Genomic DNA, 17,483 nt, shown 5'->3' with positions numbered 1-17,483 from the left:
AATCACTTTTTGTATATACCATTGAAAAATTTTAAATTATATTATTTAAAGTTATTAAGATTCAAAAGATTAAGTGGCTATATCTAAGGAAAGATACATAAGTGCTCTACGCAGAGAGTTACAAAATACTATTGGGAGAAATTAAGAAGAAATACAAGAATTAAGAAAAATGAAGGACAAGGGTGACAAACTATGCCACGTTCATGTCTGTGAAGATCCCACGCTGCTCTCAATTCCATAGATAGGTCTGTAGATTCTGCATTTCTCCGTAACACGTATACGGCTCAGATGGGAGTCAATCCTAACTTCACCCAGAGGTGTACCACCAGGAAGGCTGTAAGAGGACCAACATTTAAAAAAAGTTTCTTTCAATCTTTATTTATTTTTGAGAGAAAGAGAGAGGGCGACAGAGCAATTCCTCTGGATAGGAATGTTTAACACCCTTTCCCTTACACCGAAACAAACTTCGATCTCCAGGGAAGTTTGTCTTAGCGTATTGGCTTGAGGCTTCTGTTTGATAATAAATATCATGCAAGCCGGAAGAATACTCACAGTCTCCAGTTAATTATTACAAAAACCTTGTCTTTAACATAGCAGAACCTTCATTTTTACATTGTCTAGAATAGGCACGGGTAAAATCAACCCAATTTGAGTGAAATTATCCAGGCTTAAGTTAAATGGCACAGCCTTCCATTACGGCATTTGAAACTGGACTTTGTTCTGCCAGAAGAGTGTTCAGTCTGAAACTGCAGAAGCCGGGAACCGATGAGATCCCGCTGTGGCCATGATCCACTGTTCAGCCTTCACGCTTAGCTGGTAGACTCTGTCTCTTCCATCCTGGCAGACTGACGAATGTTACAGAGACATTTTGACTATAATTTCAAGTGACACAAAATAATTGTGGGGCCATTTCAAATTGGATCTAGACGGAATTTGAAATTTTCTATACCGTTGCGTGTTTCTTTGGTGGGCTAGAGGAGAAGACGCATGGCAGTGGGGGTATGACTGAGGAAGTCCAAAGGAAGACAGAAGGGGACGTCCCTGCAGCAAAATGCGGGCAGAGCTGGTGTGCATTTTGAAGTCCAAAGAGAAAGGTCCCAGCTCCTCCAAATTGAAACAGTTGTTTTCCGATCGCTGAATATCTATCAACCGCTAAAATGAGGGTTCGTTACGCTATTCAGCTTTAGCAATTTTCTCTTCCTATCTGTAAATGGGGGGAAAGAGGAAAGAATAGGTTTCGTAGAAGCTTAAAACAACAAAATCGATACCTCACTATTTTGTGGCTGGAATCAAGCTACGAATTTTATCTTGGCCTAGATTTCATTTGACTGTACGTTATAATGGGATTAATAGAAGGAGAATCCTTCCGTCTCTTGGCACGGGATTACAGAATGCATCTTGCGGTAAAACGATAATAATAATATTTATACCAGCGAGGTTATTGAGGGCTTACTATACGCAGGGGGAGAGTTTTACACGTGTTACTTTAATTCTTCCCCAAACTGGATGGGGCAATTCGCATCGTGGAGCTTGAGGGCAGTAGGTAACATGACTAATAAGTGAGTTGTGCAGTTACGGATCAGAAGCAGGGAGTCGGGCTCACACCAGAGATTGTCGCAGACAGGGGTGGCCTCATTCAGACACCTTAGAAATGAGTTCTGTGACGAGAGAGGCCCTGAGTTTTGCTATGGGGGCGATGCAGAGACAGACCTCAAAATCTTCCTTACAGGTAGAAGCCGCCCCTGCCATCCTGTGTTCGGGCTTCACAGAAGGCTTCAGATAAGAAAAGCAATTTTATTTTAAGTCAAAGCTATTCTCTGACAGACGCTCCGAAAGCATATTAAAGTGTTATAAAACCAACTGCTCCTATTTGAGATTGGTATTTAAGGATATTTCGAAAAATGCCTCTGAATTATATTTTAAGTCTTGGTAATGATGGAGAATTAGTCATCGGAATCAAATTTACACAATAAAGAATTAATTTTCTTTAGATACACAGATCCACATGGGAAGGCTGGCACGGGTTTATGCTGCCAAGGATCAAAACTCGTCATCTGGCGGTGCTCAGAGGAAGTGTAGACACCAGAGCGGGGAAGTAACTCCCCTGGTGTTTTTCCAAAGTTCCTGGTCCACAGGGTGCTTTAAAGCTCTCAGAGTCCATTTGTATTAGCCTAGTCTGGCTGAAAAATAATAATAAGTCGGAGCGCCTGGGTGGCTCAGTCGGCCGAACCTCTGACTTCAGTTCAGGTCATGATCTCACGCTTTGTGGGTTTGAGCCCCACATCCGGCTCTGCATTGACAGCTCGGAGCCTGGAGCCTACTTCGGATTCTCTGTCCGCCCTTCCCCTGCTTGCGCACTGCCTCGCTCTTAAAAATAAATGAGAATTTTAAAAAAATTAAAAAGACTTTAAAAAATAATAACGAATCAAAAAACCCCGCAAGGGAAAGTTGGGGTGCCCTGAGGACACAGCGGTTCCTTCAGTTGTTTCCAAGGGCTGTCTGGTGGCGTTTGCTGGAGAAGTGGAGGGAAAGGACAGGGTGACCCTGAGGTCAGAGGACTGCGGGCCTGATGACCTTTTGCATTTTACGTGAGGTCTTCCAACCAAGCCTTGATTCTCTTGGATCCCGCAGATGTAAGTCAATTACAATTTTCTTCAAAGCCTCGAATTTGCTTTCTTTTGGAAGCATTGCAAGGGTCGCTTTAGACCTTACCTGTGATCCCCAAATTTCTGTCATTTCTGTGTCTCAGCCTCTTCAAATCTGTCTCTGTTTTCCAGCACTAACACAATGTTTTGAGAAGCTATATCTCAACATAAAATAACATGGCACATACATATATATGAATGAATAAATGAATATTTCTTTGTCTCCAAGTGTAAAATGTCAATACAGGTGCACAAAAAACATAGTCACCCTTAACGCCAATGGCCCTAACAGAGAAGAATGTCACACAGCAGCTTTCATCTGGAACCCTGGTAACTCCGTGACCTTGAATGCTGGACCGTTTTCCACGGTGCCCTTAACTTCAACCATCTTGCCTGGATCGTTCTTAATCGCTCAGTCGTTCGGAGGGAGCGTAGGACAAGGGAGCTCAGTTGTTCGGAGGGAGCTTAGGAACTATTTCTATTCTGCAGCCACATTCTAGAATAATTTTCAAACAATATACTTAAACTCACAAAACTAGTTTAATTGTAACTTTTTTTCAACATAACGGTTGTTAAAAATCACGAACGAGTACTTCCATTGAATTAGGAGTTGAATCATCTCTCTAAAGTCTCACAAAATGTTAAAAGACACTTTGAAATAACTTGTTCCAAGGGCATACAACTTTGACCTAAATATAAATGTATCGAGGAGAAGTGGCATGATCCGATATAAAATTTAGCGTAGTTACAAATAAACAAATAACATAAATAACACAATAAGTAATGTAATACGTAAATAACATACCAGAGAATAAAATGCCAGATTTCATAAAGGGCATTAATGTTACTACATAACAACATTTTATGGTTTATTATATATTTCCCGGCAAAAGTGGTCCAAATTTATAATATGCTTCATGGGTGAGAATCTAGCACGAATGATTTAGTTTCCGTAGACTTTCCTGTATTCTCATAATGTTTTTTAATTTCAGACGGTGTGCCCCTTGGCATTTGCTTCTGAAAAAGGAGGTTCTATCCTGTTCCTTTGAGGCTTTAAAAAATGTCACCGAGATACTGTCAGGGATTCCAGGTCCAAGAGTCGCATTTTGGTCTCCCTCACATTACTTATCCCTTGAAAGCAATTTTCACAACTGGGAGGCGCCTGTCTTAGAAACCTGCGTTCCCCTGCTCTTCCCCTTTTGCGTGATCCTACTTTGTTTCTGGTTTTCTGCTTCTGTGTGATATTTCTGCTGCGGATGGTTTCAAATGCTGTCTGGCAGCCGGTTGTCACGCAGCCTGTGACTCTACCTATGAAGATATCTATGGAAACACGGGTGAAACCCCCGGTGGCGGTGAAATGAGACACACGGCGCGCCGCGCAAACCTGGGAGGATTCCCACCCCGCAGAGGGTTGGCATCGCTGGCTGACAGGTGCATGCGAGTCAGGACATACGCAGTTAGGGCAGATGGCGAGCGGGGAGCCTTTCTTCCAGGCTCACATCCAGCAGAAGAGGCTATCGGCACCGACCAGCACCCTGAAAGGCTGACGGTCTAATAAGAGTAACTGGAGACTCTCATCGAATTATCTCAGGTCATGCTTATACCCATACTGCCGTAGAGAGGCCGATACGATTCCCATCTTGCGGATTGATCACGTCCTGAGGCTTAGAACGTTGCAGTGATTTTTCCCCTCGAGGCCCTAGAGGTTGCAGGTGATGGGAACTTGCACACTCTGAGCTTCTCGCTAATGTCACCGCTCCGTCTGCTATGTTCCCCTTCACCACGGTCCTCCGGAGGGCAGCTCTGTGCGGCCAGACTCCTTTCTCCGGGTAGAGGATTGACACTCGGGAGTCTATCCAGATGCTGACTCCGCAGGAAGCCTCCCACCTTCCCGCTGCGTTTCCGGGTTTGCTGAGGGGATTTCTACCCCAGACGTGTGTGATCACTTGCTCATCGTGCGTTGATACTGAGCCAGCCCGTCCTTTCGTCCCGTGACTTCTCCGACTTGCATCCTCAGTGTTTGCATTTGTCCCTTGGTTATCTGGAGTTCGCCTTCGGCAGATTGTCCAGGAATGGCATAGCCATCGAGTATTTCTGATTCCCTGCACATCTGAGGAAAAGCTCCCTGTCACCTTCTCACACGTATGGTAACGCGAGTCGCTTAAAATCCCCCTTGACCCCGGTACAGCGTGTCTTAACATCTCTTCTTGCATTTTGTCTTGTAAAGAAGTATGATGCCAGTTTTCTCCTTTTCCCTTTGGACACAGGCTCATCTGCAGCTTGGTTCCCCCCCCACCCCTTGGACACAGGCTCATCTGCGGCTTGGTTCCCCCCCCCCACCCCGGGTCTTTGTAACAATTTTTCTCTTCACCCTTGTAAATCATAAAATATGCCAGACTGGGAGGAAACACAGCTGTCTGTTCGGCTCAGACCGAGATCGAACACTTTCTCCATTTCCCTTGCCTTTTTTTTTCCCAGCTCTGGAGCATTTTCTTCCACAATGTATACCATTATCGCTCTCGTCCAAGTTGCTCTGAATTCCTTGGGAAAACATCAAATCCTTATGTGGGATCTCCTTTCTTTTTCTCCAGGAACATCAGCTGGCTTTTCCAAAGTCTGTGTTACTCCCAGCTGCCTTGTGTTTGGGCCGTAGTTCACACGTCTTATGCATCTCCTGCTTGGTCTCCAGTAAGATTTCCTCCTGTTTTGACATCTGCTTAGGCTTTGGGGGTGAATAAATAAACTTTTAGTTTTCAATCGCGTTGTGTTAACTTGAGCTCCCTCCAGAAGCAGATCCTGAGAAAGGACTGGTGCCCAAGCAGAAGATTTGTGAGGTGAAGGCCGCCTGGTGAGTGGGGGGGTGGGAGGGGCAAGGAGAAGGGGAAGGGCAGGTGGCCCGTGGGCTGCCAGGCGAACCCACCTGCCGCCAGCCCCCCCGGTGTCACACGAGGGACGAGGGAGCTGGGCCAGCCGTCTTGAGACCTGATCCCAGGAGAGCCTAGTGCCCCGGCACTTTGGGCCGTCGCGGAGATGGGCAAAGGGACTTCAGCATCAGACAGAGGCTTGTGCAGAGCAATGTCCACGCTGCTCGGGAGGTGTGTGCGTGCCAGGTGCACGGAAATGGTCAAATCGGGGGCTTGATGCTCCTGTTGCAACTGTCCTGGGGAGAAAACCTCTCTATTTGGGCCCATAAAATATTTCTCTGGGAGTGTGCTCCCCTTACACAAGTTTATTATGAAAAAGGTTTAGAAACAATGAAATATGGTGATAACCATATTTAACTCGGAAAAGAATGGGATTCATTACTGATGTGACTAAGTTACCGTTTTACATTTTGTTAATATTTATTTATTTATTTATTATTTATGTATTGAGAGCAAGTCAGGGAGGGGCAGAGAGAGAGGGAGAGAGAAATCCCAAGCAGGCTCTGCGCTGACAGTGGGGTGCAAACTCAAGAACTGTGAGATAGTCCCCTGAGCCGAAACCAAGAGTCAGGTGCTTAATGGACTGAGTCACCCAGATGCCCTTTTACTCTTACGCCCTTTTACTCGAAAGTAAGAGTAAAATGTATTTCCCATTGAACACATTTTGCATTTTATCTATCTATCTATCACCTATCTATTTATGTTGCATTTTAAAAAGCATCGCATGCATAAGGAAAGTGCACCTACCAATGAATTTCCATGAATTAAACACACCCAGGTAACTAACATCCGGATGAGGAGACTGACCACTAACTGCATTCCAGAAACTTCTCTGTCCTGCCTTCTCGACTCTAGCTACCCTCCTTTGCCCAGGGCAACTAGCCCAATTCTTACTTTTATCAGAAGAGAGTAGTGGTGCCCAATTTATCACCTCCGGTAAATAGTTACACCGAACGCACTCTTTGGTGCCTGGTGTCTTTGTCTAACCCCACGTTTTATGCATAAAGTTTCAGGCAGTTGAGTATTGTTTACTCCCCATCCTGCATAATGTTCCCATAAGTGTACGTATCATCATTGCTTTACCATTCTGGGCTTAAATGCCAGAATTTAACTGGATTGTTGCCAGCGTGGGGCTATTCTGAGAGGCATTGCTACGCCCCTTCCAGTTCATGACCTGCTGGTCGTGTGCATGGCTTTCTGCTGGGTCTAGACACCTGGGGGTAGACTTGCTGAGTGTCAGTGTGGTGGCGAGTCACGGTGCACGAACTTGCTACAGTTTCTCCACGGTGGCCTTTCCCACGTGTGCTGCCGACGGTCCCAGCCGCGCTACGTCCTTGCCAACACCGGCGTTTTCGTCTTTTTGTTATTAATTTTAACCACTCTGTGTGCACGTGGTGGTGTGGTGACGGGCACTGATCTGCACTTTTGTGTTGACCGATGAAGCTGAAGACTGTTTATTTGCTTATTGGTCATGCAGACATCCTCTTTTGTGAAGAGTTGGCTCGATTCACTTACGCGTTTTTCTTTTATTTTTTCAATTCGCTTACGTGTTTTTCTTTGGGACGCCTGTCATTTTATTTTTTAAAGACTGATTTGCAGTATTTCTTTACATAGTGTGGATGCAAGCCCTCTGTCAGACTGTGATCTCGCCGTGCCTCTGCACTGTGTTCCTGGTGTCTCGAAAAAACAGACATTCTGACTTTTAACGTAGGATGACTTACCATGTTTTTCCTGTATTGTTAGTACTTACTTGTGTGCTGTTTAAGAAATCTTTTCCTGGTTCAAAGTCACAAAATTTCTCTCTCTATTTTCCTCGGAAAGCTTTATTGTTTACCTTTGCCAATGAGATCTGAAATCTATCAGGAATGGATTTTTGTGTATGGCATTCAAATACGTTTTGTCCCCGTGTGGAGACAGCATTGACCCAGCGCTATTTGTCGGGGGCGACCATCGCTTCCTTGCTGCACTACTGAGGTGCCTTCGTCGGAAAGCAGACACCTGTGCCTGACGTCTATTTCTAAACTCTAGCCTGTTCTGTTAGTCAATGTGTCTATCCCGACCGTTTTAATTGAGAAATCCCATTAAAAATGGATTTCTTTTTGTTGTCCCTCTGTTCATCACACATAAACTAGGTTGTGGGAGAAGAGGAATTTTCTGGAATCTAGAAGGAATGGGATACATTTTAGCCAATGTGTACCAACTTTGGTTGCAGCAGGAAGTCAAAACCAGAACATCCAGGGCCTGTGTTTGCTACAGAGGGGGAGAAAAGGCGGTCAAATCAAAATCGAAAGATCTGGACTGATTTCCTAACCATATATCACTTTGGCCATTCTAAGAGCCCACAGAAGTTGTTTGTTTGTTTGCTTGCTTGTTTGTTTACAAACTGCTAAAAACGTCTTCCAAAATGTTCATCTTAATGACCCAGGTGGAGACATTGTCATCTGCTAAAACAAAACACAAAATGCAGACATTAAGGAAGAGAAATGTTGGAACTTTTTCGAAAAAGGTTAGAACATAGTACTCACTGAGAGGGCATACAATTCTGCATCGTAAGGCTTTAAAATGGTATTTTAATAAATTGATTTATTTTTTTAATTTTTTTAAACGTTTATTTATTTTTGAGAGAGAGAGACAGAGTGTGAACGGGGGAGGGGCACAGAGAGAGGGAGACACAGAATCGGAAGCAGTCTCCAGGCCTGAGCTGTCAGCACAGAGTCCGACGCACAGCTCCGAACTCACAGACCGTGAGATCATGACCTGAGCCGAAGTCGGATGCTAAACTGACTGAGCCACCCAGGCGCCCCTGAATTGATTTATTTTTATTTGGAAAAACTTAAAGCCATAGAACTCTTACTCCATAGCCTGCAGGCCTCCTGTTTAGATTTAATTAGGTGTGGTAGCTATGAGTATTTGTCAACCATAGTAATCGTTTGGCCAAACAGGGTAAGTTGTTAGAATCATTATTTTTTATAGAAACATATACCGTGTTACTGATCTCTCTCTGTCTCTGTCTCTGTCTCTGTCCTTCGCTATTTGTTTGTCTCCCTGGCTCTCGGTGTCCTGTGTGTGTGTGTGTGTGTGTGTGTGTGTGTGTGTGTACATATAACTGATATACATGTTGGGTGTTTTCAGTGCAGTTGGAAAATGTTCAAGGACTCTAAGAGAGCTCAGGAGAATCTTTGTATCCAAGCTGCAGATGCCAGGGAAGCTGAATGAGGTGTGCAGGGCTGAGCGGAAGAGGAAGCCTATAAATCTTGTTTTTAAATGAGGCGCAGCTCAGAATGAGGCACTTGTTTTCCTTAAGAAAATAGAGGCTGCCTGTGAACGCAGCCGCAGAGCTGGGGCCGCAACAACCTGGGAACTGGGGAGGAACCGGGGCCCCTTGCCTGGGCAGAGACGGGGGGGGGGGTCTTAGTCAGGGTCGTCAGCCGATTTGGTAATCAGTGGAGCCGGGCGTCCCTTGATAAGGAGGACCTAGTGGCAAAAATGATTTTAGAAAATCTCACCCGGAGTGTTAATCAGCAGTGAGCAGACTTTTGGAATACCGTTTACGACCTGGAAATACCCACCTGCTCCTTCTCGTAAGAAATTTTGTATGCCTCTGTCCCTTGTTCCCTTGGACGTAGGAGACAGGAAATCAAGAAAACCGGCCCCCTGCGCATTTCTGAGCCGTCTTTCCAGGGGCAGCTCAGGGCACCTGGTGGGGGCCCCGACGGACAGGTGGCTCACGGAGGTCACCCTCCAGGAAGGTGAAGGGCCCCTCGGCCTCTATTCCCTAGGAAGGGGGGAAGCAGCCCAGCTCTCAGTGAAGGACAGAGACGACAGATCCAAGCTGGTCTGCAAAGCGTGAGGCCGTCCCATCATCCGGCCATGCCACTTTTCTCATTTTACGTGTTTAGGCAACGTGTAAACTCAACAGAGAGTTCAGAAGCATGACACTGACGGTGGCTTCACTTACAAGTGAAGTCTCTCCTCTCTTTTTTGTAGTAGAACCAATAACTGCACTCACCCCTCGTGATTAGCGCCCACCGCTTTCAGCCAAGGTGGCCTTCCCGACACAAAGACGGGCGACCCCATTCAGGTGCCCGCCCATCTCCCTGCGAGTCAAAAAGAAGCCAGTCTTGGTGGGCCGAGCCACAGAGCGATGGTCCACAGTGCGGTTGACGGGTCAGGCAGGCAATTTCTCTGGAGGAGTCAGATAATACCATTAGGAAAGCGCTAAATTGAGAAAGCGGGCTTTGACCGAGAGGCGGTGGGCCTAAAAAAGAACTTCTGACCGTGGCGTTCAATCTGGGCCCCGTGGACGGCAGACAAAGGGACTGTCTGCTCTCCCCCTACAGAGGCCCAACGGCCCAGTGCCAAATTGCCCACCACAGTTTGCACGTTCCTGCCAAAGTCCTGTCCCCTGCATAATAGGGATGTTTGTCTTTGGGAAACACTTCGGCTCTGCTGCTGGGGTTTCCAGGGCATGAGAATTTCCAGTCCTGGAAAAGGAATAAAACACCCCGTCCTTTTCTCTGCGTGCAAAGTACAGAGGCTGGCTGCCCCCAGCGAAGGGCGGCTTTGTTTCCCGCTCAGAGAAGGTCTTTGATCCAAGCCAATGGAACAAAGGCTGATGATCTCACCTTTAAATAGAGGGATCTCGGCAGAAATGTGGGCGCTGGCGGGGGGGCGGGGAGAGTGGGACGCAGCCCCAGGACGCCCCTCTGAGTGTTCCAGGGTGGCCCAGCCGGGAAGGAAGTCCTGACACTGGAGACATTCTCCACGGCTACTCGTGTTTATGGAAAAGAGGCTGCGATAAAACAACCGTGTGAATCCGCCCGGGAGGCGGAGGCCAAGTCCCCCTTTCCCACCTCGCAGTCCGAGGCGGGCGTCTGTGGATGTGGACAGATAGGTTGGCTCTGGGAGACTTTCCCCGTCTTCATGACCTGGAGCTCAGGGCCGTGCTCTCCAATGCCAAGGAGCGGGCTGGACTGGTTCTGGGTCTCAGCAAGTCGGGTGCCAGGCCACCGGAAGGGAGGCCAACTGCCCCCTTGCAAGAGAGCCGCCTCCCCAGAGCCTCTGCTCTGTCGGCACGGAAGCCTTGGCTTCACTAACTTCAACCTTGGACTTCATTTTATCAGTGGAACATTGGGAAGAAAGCTTTCGTTTGTGATACTGGGAAGGTCGCTGCTGCATGTTTCAGGTTTTCCATTTAGGAAATGGAAGGAGCCAACACCTCTCACTTGCAAAGATAGGAAAAGCCATAAAAATCTGTTATAATGTCCGAATTCTAACTATAGACGTGTGTGTACGTGTGTATATGTGTGTATGTAAATACATAAACGCTTGGCTTCCAAGCTTTGAACAAGTGTAAATTTACTCTGTGTGTTCTAATAATTATTATCATTAACCATTTATTGACAAGTGTATTTTAGGCACAGTGTTATCTCCCTTTAAATGCATTGTCTGGGGGCACCTGGGTGGCTCAATCAGGTAAGCATCTGACTGTGGCTCAGGTCGTGATCTCACGGTCCATGAGTTCGAGCAACCGCTTGTCATGCATGGGCTACTTTTCCTTCATTAAAAAGGATCTGTTGAGGGGCTTCTGGGTGGCTCAGTGAGTTAAGTGGCCAGGTCACGGTCTTTGACTTTCGCTCAGGTCACGGTCTCACAGTTTGTGAGTTCGAGCCCCTCGTCGGGCTCTGTGCTGACAGCTCGGAGCCTGGAGCCTGCTTCAGATTCTGTGTCTCCCTCCCTCTCTGCCCCTCCCTTGCTCGCACTCTGTCTCTCTCTCTCTCTGTCTCAAAAATAAATAAGCATAAAAAAAATAAATGAACGCAGTATCTCCTTTCATCAACCTAGCATTCCGAGGCAGGCATACAATCCTCATTTTATAGGTAACAAAACGGAGGTCCTAGAAGTTTATCCATGTGTATGTAGTAAGTGGGGGTCCTGAGATCCAAAGAGTAAGATTCCAAAACTTGCCCCCTTACTCACCATGCTGTACTTACAGTGAAAATTCCGGCACCCAAGAATAAGATGCACGGGGGAAATGGAGGTCCATGATAGCAGGAACAATTTTAAAAGCCCATGATGGGTTTTTTTTGGTTTTTTGTTTTTTGGGTTTTTTTACTACTGATACTGCAACACAAAACAAGACGCGTCTCTGGCTTGACACAAGACCACCATCCCTGGACAATGACGCATGATGCAGCGGGTCACGTGGTTCACCTGAACAAACGGGAGGAGTGAGGATTTTTTTCTGTCCGAACGGTGCTTCGGAAACCTGGCTTGGGTCGTAAACTCCCTTCTTTAGAAATCCCAGGCTGTGTGCCCTGAACGCATGGATCCCTAATCAACGTGGAAGCGTCGACGACTTTGAAGCATGGATAGTTGGTAAGATGACTTAAAGACTGACAAGCAGGAGCAACCCTAAGCAGCTCTTCGAGGTCAGAGAAAGTCCGTGTTCTGATGATCCAGAAAACTATCAGGATGAGCTCAGCTCTTCTGACAACGTGTTGCAGTAAACAGAGAAACACCCGTGTTGAGATTACGCAGTTTGGGGGCACTCTTTCCGTTCTCTTGCTTCACTGTGAACCGTTACACTTTTTATGACACTTTGTTTATTTTACGGACAAGGCATTACATTCAAATTACGTCTTGAATGAGATTGACTCAGTTCACGTCTCACTTTAAGAATGTCTCATGATCCAAGCTCATATTTCTAGGGTAGACGAATGGCCCAGGCCTTAATGGCAGGTTAGAAAAGACTCGGTTCATCTTGTCATCCAGAAATATCCTGTGTCAAAGTTATTTTTGATTTTATGTATTTCTCGTTGCTGGGCGGTTTTGGAAAAGGACCTGGAAAACATGAATGTGTGTGTGTGTACATTTTCCAAAGTAATAAAACTGATAAAGAGTCCCTGTTTAGCCCCGAGCCATAATTTAATATTTCAACATTGATTACCGACGGTATGTTTTCAGTGACACGTGGCCTACGTCACATGGGACAAAAGGGGGTGTTTCAGGTTCTTCTAGAAATTCTTGCAAACTCTGACTTGCACTGACTATCAAATTGGGTTGTCTGTAATTTCTGTTTTTTAAACTTTAAAATTTTTTTTAGTGTTTATTTATTTTTAAGAGAGAGAGAGAGAAGGAGATCGAGCATGAGCAGAGGAGGGACAGAGAGAGAGGGAGGCACAGAATCCAAAGCAGGCTCCAGGCTCTGAGCTGTCAGCACAGACCCCGACTTGGGGCTTGAACCCATGAACCGTGAGATCATGACCTGAGCAGAAGTTGGTAGCTTAACCGACTGAGCCACCTAGGTGCCCCGGGTTGTCTGTAATTTCTATCCTGTTGTTTCCTTGCTAGTTTGTTATGGAGTCTCAGAAGTCAAGGGGCACCTGGGTGGCTCAGTTGGTTAAGTGTCCTACTTCAGCTCAGGTCATGATCTCCTGGTTTGTGAGTTCAAGCCCCACATCGGGCTCTGTGCTGACCGCTCGGAGCCCAGAGCCTGCTTCGGATTCCGTGTCTCCCTCTCTCTGCTTCTCCCCAACTCACGCTGTCTTTCTCAAAAATAAAGAAGCTTTAAAAGAAAATTTAAAAAAAGAAGTCAAATACGTATGAAGGAAAGAAGGCTTTATTTACCATGAATTTGAGAGGAAATTATTTTCTTCTTTTCATCTGCAGATAAGCATTTGGTAGCATCTTTTGAAATTGCAAAGGGTGTCTTCTCAGTGGAAGGCCTTAAGCAGTTTCTGCAGGCTTCCCGTGAGCAGAGGGTTTTATTATTAGTTTTAATTGTCATCCTCTTATGCTCCTCTCCGTTTGAGGTTAGAGTTTACTATTTTCTACGAATATAATGTTCCAGCAGATAAAACCGAAAGGCAGTGTTTTGAAAAATGACAAGCGGAATTTTTAATCTGAAGGGATTAAAATAATCTGGGCTGGACAAGAAAGCTAAAACTGATAACTTCACATGGAGATTTTAACATTAGTATCAGTGGTGTCTTATTGTTTTATTATCTATCTCCCTTACAGAACAAAAACACGGTTACAAGTTCCTTAGGTGTTTCTGTTTACACTCAGCAGGTGTTAATAGTTTTATAGCTCAGGCTGCTTGCTCCAAGACTTGCCAAGAACAACGTGACCATTTTGAGTAAAAAGGATGTCGTTTTTAATTTTGTATATGAAATCTTCACAGAAGGACTTTTAGGCAAGCTCAGGAATGGCTCGTACGGAGGCAAAAGCTCGTCCTCTGCCGTACAGGACCTGTAAGTCCCCCAAAGGTCAGAAGCGAATGGAACCCAGAAAAAATGTGCTGAATGTAAGCTGAGCTTAGGAATTGACTGTTTCCGAATGTAAACCTGGGTGAGGGCTTATCTTTTTAGTCACTCATTAGTTTCTTCATCCAACACCTGCTTGGGGATGCCCTTGGGGTGCCAAGTTCAGACGTCAGTGCTGGTGCCCAGAGTTGGCCAACATGCAACATGAGGGGCACGGCCCCCAGCAAGCCAACCCCCTCAAGGGCCTCCGACTCCAGTGCACAGTGACACCTCAGCTGCACAAAGGGAAAGATCCACAGAAGGCCACCCTCACTTTTACACCCATGACGACTTTGTTGTGGTTTCTCCCAACCATCTTCAGATTTAATGATGCTGTAGAAAGACTCACAGGACCCGCTGGAACCTTTTCTACTTGTAGTCACATTTATTACAGGGAAAGGATGCCTTGAAATCAGCCAAAGGAAGGGACACGTGAGGCAGAGTCAGGGAAGCTTCAAATGCAAAGCTTCTTCTGTCCTCAGGATGCATGTCCCTTCCGGCACGGACGTGTGACAACAAGCATGAAAGAGTGTCACCAGGAAGATCACCTGAGCTTTGATGTCCAGGGATTTCAGCAGGGCTTCCTTATTTGGCCTGTTTGATTGGTTGATGGCTCCCCCACAAGGTTAAGTGCAATCTCCCAGCACCTCCCTTCTTTGGAGGTAGGCTGGGGGCGGGCCACCTCATTAGCATAAACCATCAGATGTGGTCCAACAGGCCCACCCGGAACGGCTGAGACCTTTTATCACTGGAGAAATTAAATGAGTTTAGAGAGTCTTTCCAAAGAAGCAGGGCGGAAGTCCAGACCTCTTTCTCGGCCAAAGTCCTTAGCACACAGCTGGGGAGAAAGCAGTAAACACATCAGAATCCCAGCCCACGTATGGTTCTTACTCCGGAGAGGACACATACAGTGACTAAGTCAAATAGGGAAAAGGTACCATATACCTGGGTGTATTAGGGGGAGAGAGGAAAAACAGATCGGGCAGAGGAGACAGAGAACGTAAAAGCAGGCATTGGCGACATTTCAGGTCTAGTGTCCAAGACAGGCCTCAAAGAGAAGGTGTCGGAGCTAACACCTGGAGGGGGTGAGAGAGAGGGCCAGGTGGAAGTCGCGCATCAGAGGAAAAACATTGCAGGCGAAGGAAAGAGACTCCAACAGTGCTGAGTCAGAAAGATACCGAAGGCGTTCTACAAGAAGCATGGTGGAAATGAGCAGGTGCCACGGGAGACGAGGCCAATGGAGGAGTGGGGGTGTGTTGAAGCAGATACTGTGAGGGCTTATGTGCCAATGTCACTTGGCCTTTGGTCTCAGTGATAGGGACACCACCAGAGGGCTTCAGAAGTGACACACTCGAAACTGCACTGGGTCACGATCCCTTTGGAACTCTGTCGAAAATAGACCGATAGGAGGCACGGGGGCTCAGGGCCCAGGGACGTGGATATTGCAAACCCTAAGCGAGGGACTCTGAGAGCTTGGACTAAGGAGGAAGGAGTGGAGGGCTGAGAGTTGGCCTGACTTTGAGGGTAGTTTGAATGTAAAACTGATGGGTAAGATGATGGGTATGAGAGAAAGTGGGGGAGCTCAGTTGGCTTTAGGGTTTGCAGCCCAAGAACCTGAAAGAAAGAATTGCCACGGGCTGAGGTGCCACGGCTGGCGGGGACGTGGGTTGGAGGGGATGGCGAAGAGTTGTGTCGCACACTGGTTACATTTGAAGGGAGCTGTAGGGCGGTGGGCCTCTGGAGCTCAGAAGACCGGGAAGAAGTTCACACTGAAGACATCACGTAGGGGGGAAATGCCACCTAGGAGGCACTGAAAGCCACAAGACTGGAGAAGGTCAGCAAGGGACTTAGGGTGCATACAAGAGAGCCCCCGGACTCCCACATTTCACGAGGGGAGAAATCAGGCTGATCTAGAAAAGGAGTCCAAGGAAACGCCACCAAATGGTAGGAGAGGAAGCAGACTGTTGCAGGCCTCCTGGAAGGTAGGTGAGGAAGTCATTTCAAGGGACCCTGGTGCCCTTGACAAAGCAGTTTAGGTGAGGTGGGAGGGGCTAAATCTGCTTGGCGTGGGTATTGCTGAGAAGAGAAGTTGGAGACGGGAGACAGGCAACTCTGGTAGGTGGTCTGGCTGGAAGAAGGACAAAACAGTGCAGTAGCTGGGATACGTAGGAGTCGAGAGAGGCTCTTAGAGGCAGGAAAAATAATAGTATTTTATATATTTTAGACATTTTTGGGAAAAGTGCCATGTGACTTGCTGGAACAATGTCCTCGCATTGGGGAGATCGGATGAGACCCAGTGCCTAGGTCAAGGGGTTGCCCTTTGCTCGGAGTGAGGCGCTCTCCCATCCACCAGAACTGGGGAAGAGACAGAATATATGTGCACAGAAAATACAATCGATGGCAGGAGCACATGGTGTGTGCTCTGGGCCAGGCACTACTGACGTGCCTCACTACAGAAACTACCGGAAATAGTAGGCAATGTTATCGTCCCTGGTTTACAACCGAGAAGCTAGGCACAGACCGAGTCCATAATCCTCCACCCGGTGGGGGCAGTGCTGGGACAAGCAGTTTGAGGAGGGAGAATGAGGCACGAGATATTAACCTGGAAGAGGGGATGAATAGGGAATACAATTTTATCGCCAGCCAATGTGAAGGGCCCATCTTCACAAAGGGTTAACGCGCAAGACTTTCACATGTCATTCCACATGGAGACGCATTTTTCTCCCGCTGTGTTCAGTTGCAGACGTACAGGGACGGTCGGGGACAAGCTGGGCTTAACTGTGGTTTTCACGTCACCTAGAGTGGAAGGGGATTGAGGGTGAATTCAAGGGAGTGATGGCAATGATTGCTTAAGGAATCAAGGCCACCAGAGAAAGGAAGGAGGCAAGGGAACGAAAGAGGAAAGACACAACTGGTGGACTGTAAGTCCTGCTTGGCAAAAAAAGGAACTCGCCACCTACTACACCCTCTCATGTAGAGACCGATCTGGAAAACTAGGTGGTGGGGAGTGGAGGGCAGGATGCTTGAAATTCAGATTGTGGAATGCATGCTGTTGCTGTCATGACAATATCTGGGACTTGGCGAAGGGAACGAGTTGGTGGAGCGTAGAAATGACAGCAGAGAAGAGGTCAAGGAATGGAGAGGATGAACTGTTGGAAGGTCGTCTTGATGAAGATCAAAGTCACCGGGAATTGCAGTAGGAGCAGCATCAGGAAAGTGGGCTGGAACCTGGGGCTTACAGGCCACCTGACCTTTATCTGCTAAAGTACAAATCAGCCAGAAGGGAGAGAGCTGTTGACCCAGGCCTGTGGGCCTCTTGGGACTCAGCTCAGTACACTTTGACCATAGAAATAAATCACATCATGTGAGAATTTGCACTCATTGAACCTACAGTTGGCAAATAGGTGTCTTTTTGCACCATTATATATTGGTAGAGTCTGTTGGGCCCTCATAAGAGCCTGAGGTCAAGTGTGATGTCAACAGGGCTGTGCTGTGATGCGTTAGCAATGTCTGTCATGGTCAGCTTTTCCTAATCTAATGCGAGGGCTTGTTTTGGGTTAATTAAGGGCCTGGATGACCTACAAAGAAATTGATGAGAAAGCTGATCC

The sequence above is a fragment of the Acinonyx jubatus genome, chromosome B2, assembly GCF_027475565.1.
Source record: "Acinonyx jubatus isolate Ajub_Pintada_27869175 chromosome B2, VMU_Ajub_asm_v1.0, whole genome shotgun sequence".
NCBI lineage: Eukaryota > Metazoa > Chordata > Mammalia > Carnivora > Felidae > Acinonyx > Acinonyx jubatus.
This window is presented reverse-complemented; position numbering follows the sequence as displayed.